The following is a 17,101-nucleotide window of genomic DNA, read 5'->3' on the forward strand; positions in this document are numbered from 1 at the left end:
TGCCTGGGGTTGGTTCTGGTCGTCGCTGACCTTGCTTATCTGGTTCTAGCAGAGCCGCCATCTTGGGGGCCCTCACTACCGCGTTGCTTGGCGGGCTGGCGGGAACCGTTGTTCGGTGCGGCGTGTGGGGTCTCCCTTCAGGCAGGGACCGGGATGACCCCCACCGGTCCATAGGGGGGGGGGGAAGCGATTTTCGAACGCTTGGGGGCCTTTGAGTAGGGCGGGAAGGCGGCCGTCCTTCCCCCTCACCTCCTCCAGTAGGCCCAAGCCAGCTGTAGCGGTTCCCGGGCATGCCGGGGTTCGATATCGGTATCGTTGTGTGCACAAGCTCGGTGTGAGTCCAATTGACTTGGTTGCTCGCCTCTTTTGTCGCTGTGTCTCGATTTGGCGATGTTATGGAGCCCAGAAAGCTGGAGCCCATGCGATGTGCGACCAGCCAGCTTGCTTGCTCGGCTCCGCCTCCTTTAACCTTCTTGAGTCAGTACTGATTCTGCTCCAATGCCCTTTCACAAGCCTTTGGTTCTTTTGTCAGTCGTGCACTGTTTATTTATTTTAAGGTTTCTCTCTCAATCCCTTTGGAATGCTCATCTGCTGGGACTAGGACAGGTGGCTAACCCACCTTGAATTTTTTTTTTTTTTTGCAGTATTTCTACAATAAGCAAGGCTATTGGATAAAACCATGTTTAAGTCATCATCCTCACCCAAAACCTATCTTTGCATCTCTTATCCTGGAATAATGGACAAAGAACTCCACCTATACTTTAAAGGTCACCTTGATCCATAGCTGCACGCAACCAACTACAATTCGAAATTCATGGGAGTGGCAATACTTTTCCTTAAGAAATTTCACTTTGAAATAGAATAAGAGTGTGTGATCCACTATAACTATTTGAATGTGCTTATTCTTTGTTTCAGATATTACTTTGCTACAGAGGGATTTAAATAGATTGGGAGACTGGGTGCTTAAATGTCAGATGAAATTTAATATAGAATAATGCAAAGTCTAGCTCTTTGAGGTAAAGAATACAAAAGCAACTTACACCATAAATGGTAGTAAATTAGGGATAACAACACACGAGAAGGATTTTGGAATTGTTATAGACAACAAACTAGGCAACAATGTGCAATGTCAATCAGCAGTGGCTAAGGGCAGTAAGGTATTGTCATGTATAAAAAGGTGCACTAATTCTCAGTATAAGAATATGTTTCCCTCTTTTTAAATCACTGGTAAGACCACATATTGAACATGCTGTGCAATTTTGGGCACCTGTTCTAAAGAAGGATGTTGTGGCACTAGTAAAAGTGCTAAGGGGGGTTATACATTTAAAAAAAAAGGAATGGAAAATAGTAGTTATGAAAAAAGGTTAACAAATTCAAATCTCTTTAGTTTAGAAAAACTGTGCCTCAAAGGGGATATGATAGCATTATATTAATATATTTGGGGCCAATTCAAACCATTCTCTGGAATCTATTCATAAACCGGACTATACACAAGGTCACACGTGTAGACTGGAAGAAAGGGGATTTATTCTAAGGCAAAGAAAATGTTTTTTTTATAGTAAGAACACTAGGATGTGGAATTCTTCCCTGAAGACGTTGTTTTATCAGAGTCTGTACAGATTTTTAAACAGCAACTGGATGCATACTTAAACGTTCTATTCAGGGATATAATTTTTCATTTGTGGGATAATAGTTTCTTGATCCAAGGATAAATCTGACTGCCTTTCTTGGATCAAGAAGGATTTTTTTGCTAGTTGTTTTCAAAATTGGAAGTGCTTTGGAAGTGGGTTTTTTTTTCGCCTTCTTTTGGATCAACAGCAAAAACAGATGTGAGAAAGACTGAACTTTTTTTCTTTATTCTTTATTTTTGTAGTGCATAGTTTGACTGACAGGTAAGCATGCATAAACATTTCACATGGTGATATACAAAGAGATAGTGATATGAAATATCAAGAGATGACTGCACTTTTTTATATGAAGTTAAATAAGAATTGCTAGGTAACGGGCTAAACAGACAAATTGGCATCTTAAGCTTAAAAAGTGTCACGGTTCTCACCGTGCCATACAGACAGACAGACGTGGTCGCCCCACAAGTGCCAAACAGGGGATTTGAACCTGGGTCCTTTGTTGTCCTGGACCTGCTATCTGCCTTTGAGCCACTGCAGTTCCAATTCTTTTGAGCTGTCTGCAGCAGTGGGGGCTGGACTTATTCTATGGTCATTGCTGTGCTTCACCTGAGACTGATCATTCATCTGCTGGATATATAAACTACCACTCCCTGAGAACATTATCAAGTCTTTGATCCTGGTGTATGTGTTCAGTTCCTGTTTTCTAGTCTCATGAACTTGTATTCCATATTGACTTCAGCTACACTTCGTTTATCCTGACCTCTGGCATCCCTTGACTTTGGCTACACTTTATTTATCCTGATCTCTGGCATCATTTGACTTCGACTATCCCTCGACTATGCTGCTGTTTGTGACCTTGTTGATACTGCATTGAAACACCTTTCCTGCACAGCCACTGTGCACAGATTCACAGTCCAGGTGGCTTCTTACCTGGTCACCTTGGGCTGTGTATATCTGCAAGGGTGAGCAAACATATCTGCTCTACACCTCCCACCTCAGGTAAGATTCCTGACATAAAGTAACAGAGATTGCCAGACATGAGGGTAAGAAAGTGGTCATGAGGAGTCAAAGTTAAATAACTACAACAGGTGTTATCCACTTGGACTACAAGCCTCAATACATCTCTGCACAATTTGAGTTTGATATAGGAGTAGAGAGGAATAGGAATGTTGGTTATACTAGCAATGATTACTAATTATTAGGTATTATTAACCACATGGCCTCCACCAGCAACCTTGGTAGCAGTCACATTGCCCAGGTCACCCAATCCCCACTGATGGTACAGATGAGGTGCAGGCCAGGAATTTCGGAAGAATGGGCACATGGCAGCACCGAAGTGGGTCTCCTCTCCAGCCCTGGGCACCTGTGGTGCATGGTCTTGGACTCTTCCAGTGTCCAAGTCCTTACCCCTTCTGGGGTGTACTGGGGATCTGGTGTTGCGGATCCTCATCAACTGTGGTTGGTGTTTCAAGGTTGTACTTTGGGAGGCTCTCTGCCCAGGCGGGCGGTCTGTAGAGTGAGGGTGTGAGTGACTGCATGCCACTGATCCGTTCCTCCTGCTTACGTGTCAGCCCGGCTTGTGCTCGGTTGTAGGTTTGTGCCCAAAATCTCTGGAAGATTTTGCCCAGACTGCGTGAAGTGGATGTCATGGAGCCAGTGGGAGGTTCTAGCTTAGGACAAGGGTGTTGCTCATCCGGTGGGAAAATAGCTGCCCTCTTGGGAGCTTTGCACCTTGAGGTGTTAGTGTAACTGGGACAAGATACACGTGCAGGGTAAGTGCAGCACAGAGGGTCCAGTGGGGACCGGAAGAACCACACAACAGGTTCCAGTGTGAGGAGAGCAGCCGCCTTTCCCTAGCGCTGTCCTCTGCAGGCCGCAGCACCAAACCTAGCTCCTCAGTGGTCCATAAGTGGAGTTAAAGCTTCAGGTGACCCCAAAGTTCAGCAGTGCCCAAAGCCAAGATCTGCCCAGAGAAAGACTGAACTTGATGGACACATGTCTCTTTTCAGCTATGAAACTATGTAACACATTAGACCTACCACACAGGAAAGCATTGTATTAATGATTTCCTATGAGAAATTTGAAAACACTGGATATATTCATGCAAAGCATGAAGGCGTCCAACGTCGTTTTATGGAATAAAGCCATGTATTGTAAATGTTTGTACTCCCAATGTTTCTAAACCTAATTTTTATGCTCATTTTTTGACCTTGCTAACTAAAGCTCCATTTAATGGACTACTCATAGGTTGAGATATTAATTACATGATTGACCATAGGCTTGATTGTTCTTGCTGCCGAACAAATTTGGGGTCAAGACCTGGACTTGGGTTTTGACCGATTCTATTCAGTTATTAAATATACATGACCCTTAGAACCTTTTACACTGCAGAGAACGTGATTATACATTTTGTTCTGCAGCACGCTATTTTTTTTTTTTTTGCGGTGCATAGAAATGAAACAAACAGGCTTGAGTTGCCCCAAAAGCAGTCCTCAGGCGTTTCTTCTCGCTTAACATGCGGGGCATTTAAGTAACATGCACATTTTTAATATATAATCATGCTAGGTCAGTTATATCATAGAGAACGTTATGTTAGCAGGTTAATAAAACATTTTGATCATTCTAAGATAACAGTCTAACTGAGTAATACAGGCTAGGTCCAGCTTTGATATAAGATTGGGCTACGCTTGGTTAGTTTAAGCTTTTCACAAGAAATATATACTAGTCAGCAAGCTATGGGCTAAGCGCAGGGGGAATAATCCCCCTGCGTAGTCAAGACAACTGCCGGTATGAGAATAACATAGGGGTTAGCTAACTGGCAGATATAATTCTGAGCTAAAAGAGGTGAGCATAGCTGAGGTGTGGAGATGGGTCACGGTATAGTAGATTTTGCTTGAGATGGTACAACTTTAGGTCAAGTGACACGATCACTGAGAGTCAATGTCCGCCCGGGTGTGGGGCCATACTCATCTTTAGCAGTGTAGTTCTCTCCGGTTGTTAGTCCATGCAGTTGCTTGTTCATGTGTGTGAGGCCAATGTTCAGGTCACTGCATCAGCCGATTCCCTTGTTGGGTCCTGTGGCTGTCCATAGGGGCGGGAACGGTGGCTTAAGATGTGCCTTTGAGTGCATTGGGACGACGGGGGAGCGGCCGTCTTCCCCATGTCCGCCTCATGTGAAGGCCTCAATGGCTGAATGATCGGGACCCTGGCGTATAACCTCGGGAGAGGTGTCATCCTGTAGGTCTCGGTGTCCCGAGTCACTTAGGAGCCAAAAGAAGTCGGATCACAGGTTCTGCTTAGTGGGATTCGATTTAGTTTGCATGGGGCTGCAGGAGCTTCAGCAACACACGTCTGCTCCATTCTGCAGTCAGGCCCCACCCCCTGCAGCACCCTATTTTGATTCATATACTGACATATTTTAGTAACTAGTACTCTGTTACCTCAAATTGATGATGCTCATAATAATTTCTATCAACGAATATGCCTCTATTAAACCCATACATTTTTGTGGGAAACTTCCAACATAGTTCTGAGAGGACAAATTACTTCACAAATTGCAGCCCAATTTGAAAATGGATAAATGACTTACACACTCTTGAAAAAGCCCTAAAATTGTCTCACACTACTTACTTACAAACACAAAATGCCTGAAAATAAAATCTATTTACTCTGATGCCAAACATTGCATAAACCTATCACAAACATTTTCTCTACCACAGGAGAGGTCATCCGAATAACCCGAATAATCTTTTCCCAAATTACTTACAATCTCTAATCAGGTCTCATAACTGGAGAAACCCCTGACCCTCAATGCTACAAGAAATGAAAACTTCATCTGTGTATATTTCTCACATCGTGACCCAATGTTCCTCTCCTTATATCAGTCAATTTCCATAATAAATCTAAATTTTAAATTTCTTACAAAGATTTTAACAACAAGAATCTCAACTTTTCTCCCTGATATTTTCACTCCTCACCAGTTGGGTTTGTGTAAGGCAAACATGCAGTTAGAGGTGTCATATGTTCTTTTGTAGCATGGCTCAGGCTACTCAGAGCACTACTTGTGTTTATTGTCAAACCTTTTTCTCCTGAGTTTTGATACTAAAAAACCATTTGGTTGTATTACTTGGACACATAATATTATAATACTGAATTTATGATACTTTGGGCATAGGCTCTTGTGAAACATATACATGCAAGTCGACAAAAATGTGTCACTACAAATAGCTTACACTTGCCATACTTTGGACTGTATTGAGAAGACTGACAGGAGTGTCCCTTATCTCCTTTTCTTTTTAATCTTGCTATGGACTGTTGAGTGCCCTGGAGGTTCTACAGGGCTTTGAAGGTATACTGATTGGTGAGTCAATTCCAAAGCTATTTGCATATATAGATGTTTTGCTTCTTTCTGTCAATAAACCAACCAATTCCTTACAACATATAATTCAGACTATAAAACATTTCATACAATCACTACTATTTGGCAAAAATCTACTACCCTACCAACAAGTGCTTCTTTTTGTCCTAATAACTTCCCGGATTTACCTCTGTCATGAGCAATAACAAGCCTAAAACACTTGGGCATTTATATATCACAAGATCTAACTTATTTATATAAAATGACATTGCCCCAGTCCTGGAAGATATAGTTAGGCATATGGATTGGAAGGTTTGTGTTGCACCTCTCCTTCTTGGGACGGCATATCTTTTACAATTAATTTGTTTTCACCAAATTGCTTTAACACATTTCGTTCTACTTGTGTTTGCTTATTTATTTTTAAAAATTGTTTATTTAATTATAACAGTGCAAGCGTAAAATACCATAAATATAGCCCATGGATTAGCACAGCTAAGGGTGTGGGCCTTGACAGAGCCAGGAGGTAGGCATAACAGCCACAGGAAGTTGTAGTGACAGCTAGCATGCTGGGTGGGGCAGAGCCACAATGGGAGTATTTATACCGGCCATCTTATGAAGTGGCCCTTTTAACTGAACCTAAACTTACCTGTCAGATGTCTCTCTGGTTTGGGTAGGTCTTTTCTTTCTTTTTCAGATGGATCCAATTGAAGAATTTCTTGCAGGAGTTTGAGTGGCGGTCAGGGAGCGTGGTATTGCGTGGTTACAGGAGCGGATGGCAGCCCCAGGACCTTCTGGTGGGCCTGGAGCGATGGCCTGTGCGGGACCGGCACAGAGGAGGAAGAGGAGCCCTTCTCCAGGAGCTGCTTCTGCAGCAGGAACGGGCCGCATGGTCAAGGTGGCGGTTGGCGGTGTTGGAGTTGGGTCAGAGATGTCGTCCATGGAGGCCCCTGACAGGCGTTCCACGTCAGGCGGCGTTGCTGGAGCAGGTCGGGGACAGGAGGCAGCATGTCTGCGTCTCCCAGGTCTGGCTGCGCCTTGCCGGATGGCGGGAAAAGTCGGGTGCGGAAAACGCCTGGCTCCGGCAATGGCGGAAGTGCCGCCGGGCCTGCAACCATCGCTGGAGACGCCCATGCTTTGCTCGGTGAGTGGGCCCCCACAGGCCTTGTATCTGATGGGAATGTGGGGCAAGACGGGGGTGCTCAGGGACATAGAGGGGAACGGGTTGCGCAGGATCCAGGCGGCAGAAGGGTATCCGGTAGAGCTGCGGTAGAGACCACAGTCACGGTTGGGGATCAGGCAACGCGGGCAGCGGCTGGTTCAGGCAGTCAGGCAGGGATAAATTGCAGTGCTACCACGGCCAGGGAGGGGCCGGGCAGGTCGGACAGGCAGGTGAGGAGTTCCAATAGCGAGAATGCTGCCCAGACTGGGCAAGGACAGCGTAAGCCCGCACAGGGTCAGGCAGGAGAGAAGGCATACGGCTGCATAGAGCCGGGCAGGTGGAGGAGCGAGACGGGAGGAGTCAGGTTGTCAGGGAGCACAGGGAGTGCTGCTCGAGGATGCAGGACAGCGGGTCACCGGGTGTCCCAGGCCAGGCGATTCTGCGGAGAAGTACAGGGGATAGGACCAGGCGCAGCAAAGATAGGGCAGTCCACGGCGGATCGGCGCAGCAGAGATAGAACCCTTTCTAAGAGGCACTGCAGCAGGGGGCGTTCTACATCATCTGAGGATAGGGCGAGGAGCCGGAGCAGGGCAAACAGGTCACCTGACAGGAGGTATCGGAAGGATAGGCTTACCCCATACGGCCAGTTGGGTCAGGCAGCTGGGTGTTTTGAGGCTATAAACCATGGTCGGGAATGTGGGGAGGCTGGATGGGTGAGGGCTGCTATGAGCAGACTACCCAGGTTGTCTTCTCCCCGCAGGTCAGCAACTCCCTCTTCCACGGCCCTGAGGCAGGACCAGGCGACTGGATGCAGAAGTTATGACGCTACTCCAGAACCTCTCGAGGTGGATGAAAGGACCGCGGCCCCGCGGCCCTCGACGACAGGGGGTCCTGGCAGTGAGTCTTCTTCTGCACTACACTCTGGGAATCTATTGACTAGCTTGAGGTCTTTTCTTAATTCTTGGGCCGGTGCAGATAGACAGGGGTCACAATTTAGTCAGGTGTGGGGTCTGCTGCCAAGTGGGAGTGGGGTGGCGGCGACAGTTCTGGTGGCTACAGCGGGCAGTGTTCTGGGCGGGATGACGAGAACGTCGGTGGCAGTTAGCGAGCGGGCGGAGTTGATGGGTGAGATCCCTGAAGCAGCCAGGCAAAATGTGCACATGTCATTTGCCGGGCCTTTGGGCTGTCATCTCAAATCGGAAGTGAAGGAGAAGATTTGGCGGGGCAAATTCCTTGAGATTTTCTCGCTCCTTCCTCTGGAGAAAGATGCTAAGAAGGAGGAGGAAGAAAAAAGGTGAGGATATCGGAAGATACCAAAGTATTTTGGGAACTGACTTTGGGCATTTTGTATTCTGGCTAGTGTCTTAGGGGAAAAGTTTTCCGAGCGGTGTTCTCAAATTTTATCGAATTTACGGGGGCATGGCATGGTCGAAGTACGATGAGCAATTTCGGCAACGGTTGTTAGCGAATCCTGGTATGCGATGGGACCAGATGGACCTACAGCTTTTGATGAAGTTGATGATGGCATAAAAAACTGCGCCCTTTCAGGGCGGGGCTTACGCGGGATCAACCTTCTCTTCGTCGGCCAGTCAGAAAAAAGGGTTCTGTTGGTCGTTCAATGAAGGGCAATGCAAGTGGGGTGCCGCGTGTAAATTTCAGCACGAATGTTCCGGCTGCGGGAGTGCCCACGGCCTCAATAGATGCTTCAAGCGGGGAAAGTCTACACCTGCTGGTGGAGCCGGGAGAACGGGGGCCCCGGCCTCTTCCGCTGGGGGCCACGCCAGTGAAGGTCGGCGTGATGTTGCCTTGGCTAAGCCGGTACGGTAACCGGGCAGATGCACAACTGTTGATAGATGGGGTTTCCAAGGGGTTTTGTATCCCTTTCAAGGCAAGGGTCTTGGGTCGATTGTGTAACAACTTGAAGTCGGTTGCTGAGCATCCGGAGGTGGTTCGGGATAAATTGGCCAAGGAGGTTTAGCTGGGTAGGATGGCAGGGCCATTTGCCTACCCTCCGTTCGATGACTTACGCATTTCTCCTTTGGGCGTAGTGCCCAAGAAGGAACAGGGTAAATTTCTCCTGATCCACCATCTGTCATATCCGAAGGGCTCTTCGGTAAATGATGACATTGATGAGGCGCTGTGTTCTGTCTCTTACGCTTCATTTGATCAGGCGATTGAGTTGGTTAGGAAGGCAGGACATGGAACATTATTGGCAAAGGCAGACGTGGAGTCGGCTTTTGATTATTCCGATCCATCCGGATTGTCACCATCTTTTTTCGTCTGGGAAGCATTTCTGCGTGATTTCAATGGAAGGGTCTTTTTTTGTGAAGCAGCAGCCTCTTCAGATGATATTGAGTTGTTCATGGATGCTTCTGGGAGCATGGGTTTTGGGGCATATCTGGAAGGCAGGTGGTGCGCTGAGCAGTGGCGTGAGGCATGGAAGGAAAATCCTCTCATTCGGAATTTGGCATTTCTTGAGTTATTTCCATTGGTGGTGGCCTTGGTTCTATGGAGAGATGTATTGCGGGACAGAAAAGTCATCTTTTTTACAGACAATATGGCGGTGGTTCATGCGGTTAAAATACTTATCCGTGTCTTCAGTCCCGGTGGTACGCCTATTACGGCTATTTGTATTACTGTGCATTTCATTTATTGTTTTTCGGGCACGTCATGTGCCTGGTTTGCTGAACATAGTGGCTGACTCTTTGTCTCGTTTACAATGGGACAGGTTTAGGATGGCGGTCCTGGGGTCGCGGGAGGAAGGACATGCCTGTCCGGAGGTGATGTGGCGGCTCGGGACGTCATGCTTGGAGAATTGATACGGAATTCTCTGGCGCCGGGCACGTGGACTGCCTATGTGAAGGTTTGGGATGCTTGGGACAAGGTAGGTTACACTGCGGGGTCCCAGTCAAGGGAGGGGCGTTTGGATACCTTGCTGTGGTTCTTATGCCGCTTGTTCGCTCAGCGTTTATCTCCATTGGCGATAGACAAACTGAATGGTTGGAATGACGTGACAAAGCATTTTCTCGTCCGTCAGGCATTACGTGGCTTTCGGAGAGGTAAGAAATCAGTCGATACCAGGCGGACGATTTCTCTTGAGGTACTGCAGCACTTGGTGGGCGTGCTGCCGGTGGTGTGTTCCTCTCCTTTTGAGGTGAGGTTGTTTTTGGTGGCCTTCTCGTGGGCGTTGTTTGGGGCATTTCGGATTGGTGAGCTGGTGAGTGCCTCTCGGGCAGGTGTTGGGGGGGGTTCAACACTTGGATGTCGATTTACAGTCGGATAAGGTAATGATTCGGTTGGGCCGTACAAAAACGGATGTGTTTGGTAAAGGATGTGTGGTAACGCTATATTCCCTGCCTGGGTCAGTGGTATGCCTGGTTTCATGTGCAGCGCGCTACGTAGAGCTTCGCCCGGATATCCCGGGTGGCTTACTGGTACATGGGGAAGGATCGGCTCTGTCGCGATTTCAATTCCTTCGGGTTTTTCTGAGGGGCTTGACGATGTTGGGTTTGGATCCCATGCACTTTGGGACCCATTCTTTCCAGATAGGGGCGGCGACAGAGGTGTCCCGCCTGGGTTTAAGTGAGGATCTGGTGAAATGTATAGGCAGGTGGGAGTCAGTACGGTTTAAGTCCTACTTACGGCCTGAATATTTGGTTTAATGGATATGGATTTATGGGCTTGTGTTTCGTGCTATGCCTTGTGTAATAAACGTTTAACTCGCAAGTTGGGCTAAACTTGGAATTAATAATATTAATAACTAAAAATAATAACTTAAAATAATAAATTAAAAAACGAGTGTAAAGTCAGAGTCCACACTCCTTGCTTTTGGCAAATCAATAATATTTATTAAGAGAGGCTAATTAAACAAATAAACAATACATATACATTTGAAATAGGCTAGTATATGTTGCTACTAAAACTAGTCATTGACTGAATGGAAAGTAGGCTAAATTAACATAGTAAAACAGACATAGACACGTGATACAGTTACCACTCCATTGATCGTCAGCTGAGAGTAAGAGAGAGAGGGTATGTATAGTGGGGAGAGGGGAGAGAGAGAGAGAAGGTGAAGAGAGGTAATTCAAAGAGAGAGGTAATGCAAAGAGACAGAAAATGTGCTATTCACAGGGCTTTAAACAGGATAGTCCCTCCTTATGCTGGACACACCTCCTTTAGTCAATCTCTTAGTATGTAACAGAACCAGAGTGCCTCCTGTGGGAAGGGGGATTGCATTGGAATGGAATGGAGGAGGAGTTTATCAACAACCCAACTGGTTTTGCCTGGTGAAAGGCCATGTGCTTCACAGAGGACTCCATTATTGCCTAAGGGTAGAATGGGGGCTTGAATCCCTGTATTTGTCAGGGTATTTATATCGGCAGACATTTTGTGCTATGATAGAAATTAAAATGTATATTGTCAGTCTACTCTGAACAGACCAGACTCCATTTTGCTATTTTCAAACTAACAAAAGACACAAAATTTCTATCCTTTCTCTAAAACTGAGCCAGGGCTAAGAATGTCTTGTATATACAAACCAAATAGATAAGACATGAAGACGGGGGATGGACAGACTGTCTAAAATGCTAATGGAATAGAATAAATTCTAAACCCAGACATAGGTGACAGAGAAGATTAAATAATTAATTTTACTTTCTATATGTACAAAGTCCCATTGTGAGTGGAAGTTGAAACTTAGTTCACAAACTGTCATATTAGGAATTACTACAGAATTTGGAGACAGATAGTCTGGACAAAATTAAGAAAGACCCTTTGAAGTGAAAGGATACTTGACATATAGCAACTATAAAGATAACGAAAATGACGTCAAAATAGCCACCAGGAAAAGTTAACTCTTTCCTGGATGGGTATGTTTAGTGGGACAAGACTGCCATCTAGAGTCCAAATACTAAAATGGTTATCTAGAAAGGAACCACACCCACAGTGTTGCTATTGGTTCATAAACCAGTGACGAACAAAGAAACTTTCCCTTTAAAGATTCAAGGATTCAGGAGATTCAGAGAGATTCAAGCATTCAGAGATGCAGGCATTGAGAGATCGATCAAGGCAGAGCCAGGAGGGGTAATGCAGAGAAAGAGACCCATGACAAACAAGTTCCTGAAGCTACCTGAGAATATATGATGAGAAAATATCTACTTAACTGGTAAATATACTGACTTCAATTAATTAATTAAAATTAATTAAAATTAATAGCATGATATATGACTGGATAAAATCACGATCAGATTTCCATATTCAGAAATATTAGTTAATTAAGAAATATATATTTATAACCATTTCATACTGCAGATGAAGTTGGGATAAGTGTTTATTTCTGTGACATATCACATGTTAGCATATCGTGACATTTATCCAGCTGTATTGATTTGCTCTAAAATAAGATAAAATATCTGTTAGACAAATTAATTAAAATATCAGCTTATATAACATAGTAAGATTTATTTTTATTGGATGGATCTAGGAAGTGATTAATGACTGATTAAATGTTATTTTATTAAAAATTACATAGGAATAGATCTTAAATCCCTAGAAGAGGTCTAGCCAGCATTGAAAGGGTTATTTCTAACTGCCAGCTAAGTTTTTATGGCCTTACACTGCATTCTCTTCTCTCTGTGAAACTTTCACATTTCTTCTCTGTGAAGAGAATCGTAAATCAGTCTTGACAGCTATGTAGTAGATTCTATACTGTATTAACCAGGAAACGTATTGCCACTTTGTATTGCATATCATGTTATACTGAATTTCCATTGATTATTGTTACACATGTTACTCATTATTATTATTTAAATTGTTAAAAATAAAAATCTATCTATTTTATAACAATTTGTGACTAATTGATATGGTATACATTTCACTTATAACGATAAATGTTCTTTGGGATCTGAGAATTAAAATAGTGGGTAATTCTCAATCTGTCTAATATTATTATCCCATAAATATCCCCACATATTAGAACACAATAACACTTCATTGGCATACAGTTTGGCTGTTAATCACATCCCCCCACTTATTACACCTTGTCACTAATTACATTTTCGTTTCAGGTTGGGTGGCTTGGTTGGTGGGCCACTCTTACATCTACTGGGCACAGAAGAGAGCCGCGGTTCGGAGACAAGGAGTGCAGCTGGGCTTTCCTCTGGAATTTGTGAAGCTGGAGTGGTTTGATTTTCGGGCTTTTGGTTGGCAAGGCATTAGTGGGGAAATTTTCCGGAAGGTGGCAAAGGGTATTGTTCCGGACATACTGGTAATCCAAGCTGGTGGGAATGATATGGGCATGGTCCCAAAAAAGGAATTGGTCAGGTGGATGAAGAGGGATGTGGACCGGCTACGGGAGCTGGCTCCAGGTGTGGTGGTGGTGTGGTCCCTGATGGTTCCTCGTTTCACTGGAGACATGCAAGAGACCTGGCCATTTATCAAATGATTGCTGTATTTATCAGACGTATGGGTGGTGTAACAGTGAGACACAGTGAATTGGAAGGTAGGCTTCCTTGGTACTTCAGGATGGATGGGGTACATTTTTCGGATGTAGGGTGTGATCTATTTAATTTGGGCCTTCAAGAGAGCTTTCAGCAGGCCTTATTCCGGTGTGGTGGGGGTCGCTCAGGAGCTGTAGGTGTAAAGTCCTGAGCTGTGGCGGGGAATGGCCAGGTTAAATCGGTGGGTAGATGGAGGGAAAAGTGGGCATCCTGAGGTTTAGTGTGGATTAGGCAGTGTTACACGTGGTTGGTAGGTTCAAACCAGTCGGTGGCTCCGAACCTCGGGGTGTAGCGGTGTCTGGGTACACCCTACACTGGAACTTGGGGGTAACGGTGTCTTGGTACACCCCTACAATCGATATGGTGGGTAGCGGAACGGTGTCTCGGTACACCCTTACAATTTATCTGGTGAAAATATGGTCATATTGGACGGACAATACGGACAGTATTGTTATTATTGTGGGGTCATTGCTAGGGGTATGTTATGTATATGGGGGGAAGTTGACTTTAATAAGATTTGTTGGCAATGACCCCATTTGTTATTCCTTAATTATTTAATTAATAATTAATAAAGCTGTGGACTAATATTTCCAACAGTTTAACCTGTGTCCGTGTCTTAATGGGGGTTTGGGTAAGGTTAGCGCATATGCCGGCAAATCCGACTGTGCGCCTGTCATGTAATTACATAGTAGTGAAGCAAAGTAGTGAATCTGAAGTCACAGTCATGAACAAGAATTTTCAACTTCTGTAACAAGAATGTGCGGTGTGCTGTATACAAAACACAGACAACCTGAAGAAGAAAATCAATAGAAGAAAGAAAAAAGAGGAAAGGGAGTTCCCATGGGGCTAAGAAGCATTCCTGCCGTGTGAACCGTAGGGTACAGTATTTCTCCTCTTCCAGTGCATTTGTTAAATGGTGACAAATCAATGCTTAATAAGAAACTTTTTCATTTTCTCTGGAGAAGATCAGCAGCCCGCCCAAGTCTAATAAAACTCCAACAATAACGTTTTCAGGAGGCCTCAATTTGCTTAAAGTTAAAGAGTATAATTTAGCTGCCCAGGCAAGACATGCACTGGATTGGATAGCAGGAACTGATCGTTATTTAATAATAAAATAGAAGCTAATTTAGCATACCCTTTTCCTTAATCAGTCCACAGTCCACATTCTCCCTTACATCCTCAAATTGTAACCAATCCATTATTCATGGCACCATTCAAAGCTTGGAAGCTTCAGTAAGAAATTAGGGGCACATCCAACTCAAACTTTATTTTTATTTTTAACACAGAAGCCCAATGAAACTGATGGAGCGGAATAGTAATTTAATCAGTTTAAATGTTTATCTTTTGAGGCGTGGCTAGCTGAGCTGCAGAGCGGTCGAGGTTTTACTGAGCTCCCGCTCCAGAAGACTAAATATTACACATTTTGCCTCCAAAAATGCAAATTAAAAGGTTGTTGATACCTGAGAGACCCCCACAAGCAAAGAGATGGGGCGCAGACACCGAAAACTGGGCCAAACTGAGAGCAACAGTCACGCTGATATCAGACTGTCCTTCACCAGGCCGCAGCCACAGGCCCGATTAAATATGGCGCCCGCGGAAACGCACAGCTCCAGCGACTCGGAGCGCTCACTGGAGGACGAGACGTCCCAAACACTCCAACCCAGCAGCGGGATCTACCAAAGGTCTGACTCAGACTCCGACAAATCCCCCTCCACTAAGGGAGATATCAAAAACCTCCTGCGGGACCTGAGAGAGGTGTGGAAGGCCGACCTCGCTGGAGTACAGGCGGAGGTCGGAGGCCTGAACCGCCGTATGGGAGAAGTGGAGTCCAGGGAAGCGGAGAGGGGTAAGATACTGGACGATACCAGCTCCCGCCTAACCGCACTCACCCAACAAGTGCAGCGCCTCTCCCGCACGGTTACCTCCCTAGAGACACGGCACCGCCGAAAAAACATCAGGATCCGTGGGGCCCCAGAGACAATAGGCCAAGATGCCCTGATGAGTTACACCCACGAGGTCCTGAGAGAACTCGGAGTGCAGACGGATGGGGACCGACCACCGATAATGACAGCCTTCAGGGTCCGGAAGGCCCCCACAGCATCTGCGGACGCTCCTCGGGACATCATAGCCATCACAAGAGACACCAACGTGAAGGCCTCTATAATGGCGAGATCCAGGCAACGACCAAGCTTACTAATAGCCAACACGAAAATCACAGTGTACGATGACCTGCCCTTTGCAGTTTTACTTGAGCGACGTAGGTTCGCACCCACCACCCGGATCCTCCGAGGAAAAGGTATAAAATACCGATGGGGACTGTCGGGGACACTGGTGGTGCCACACGGGGATACTGTACATGTGCTATCGGCTTCCGAGGATCACACAGAATTCCTGAGAGCCCTTGATCAGCCAGCACCGCTCCCAACGGAACAACAAATGGCGGCAGCCCAGGCGACCGTGAACCCCACGGAGAAAACGAAACAAGGGCCCAGACCACCCAGGGACGTGCAACCGCTAGGCCGGAAAAACCCTCCATGGGACTCTTAATCCCAGAGGCCACCCAGCCATGATGGCAGGGCAGAATGGACAGTTCTCACCCATGATAGCACATTTGGGACTGACTTGAGGGACCTCCATTGGGCGGACCCTTACCCGCACTAACTCCATAAAGGGCCGTCACGTAAACCCCAATGTGAACATTGATGCACGTTATTCCAGAATGCTGTTTTTTTTTTTTTGGTTTTTTTTTTTTATTCTTTGTTTGTTTTACTTCACTTGAATGGCCAACACATACTAACACACTGCTTATGTTATTTCCACATGCTTAGATCTGCGCCATCGATTGGTTTAGCCTAACCCCAAGAGGGCTGCTTACACGCTTTGCTAGGGTGTTCATGTCCGCCCCACTAGAGGGGCTTACAAGAGCTAGCAGGGTATAAGCGCTAACCCCGCAAAAGATGTACGGGTGTTCCACCACAGTAGACATGTAAACTACATGAGACTCTACCAGGCCCCACTTGCGAGTATTTCTCAACCCCACAAGAGTCGCTAACCCCGGCGCTCAGTCTAGTCTAATCCCATAGGGGCGACCAGCGGGCCATAACTCCAAAGGAGCCTCTGGTATGGCACAACATGCAGCCCGTCCTAGACCCGCTCACGCGGCTGTTCAGCTGAGCCAACTCATTACCCCTGCTGTCAGCGCAATAACCACGGAATACAGTGCAAGCTCACTAACCCACCCAAACTCGCCACGCCAAGTCATAAATCTTAAGCCCCCACCTTGTGCCCATTTGAGCCACCGCCACCCCACACGAATGTCATCAGAATGACCCCATATGAACCGTCAGACTACCACAGCATATGGTAAACTTTAAGCCTAAGATAGCGTAAGGAGGGGGCTAGAACTATTCGTACACTCCTCTGCTAGGACGCTCTCCCAAGAAAGGCTTGAGCACCTTGT

The sequence above is a fragment of the Pelobates fuscus genome, chromosome 5 (genome assembly GCF_036172605.1).
Source record: "Pelobates fuscus isolate aPelFus1 chromosome 5, aPelFus1.pri, whole genome shotgun sequence".
In the NCBI taxonomy this organism is placed as follows: Eukaryota; Metazoa; Chordata; class Amphibia; order Anura; family Pelobatidae; genus Pelobates; species Pelobates fuscus.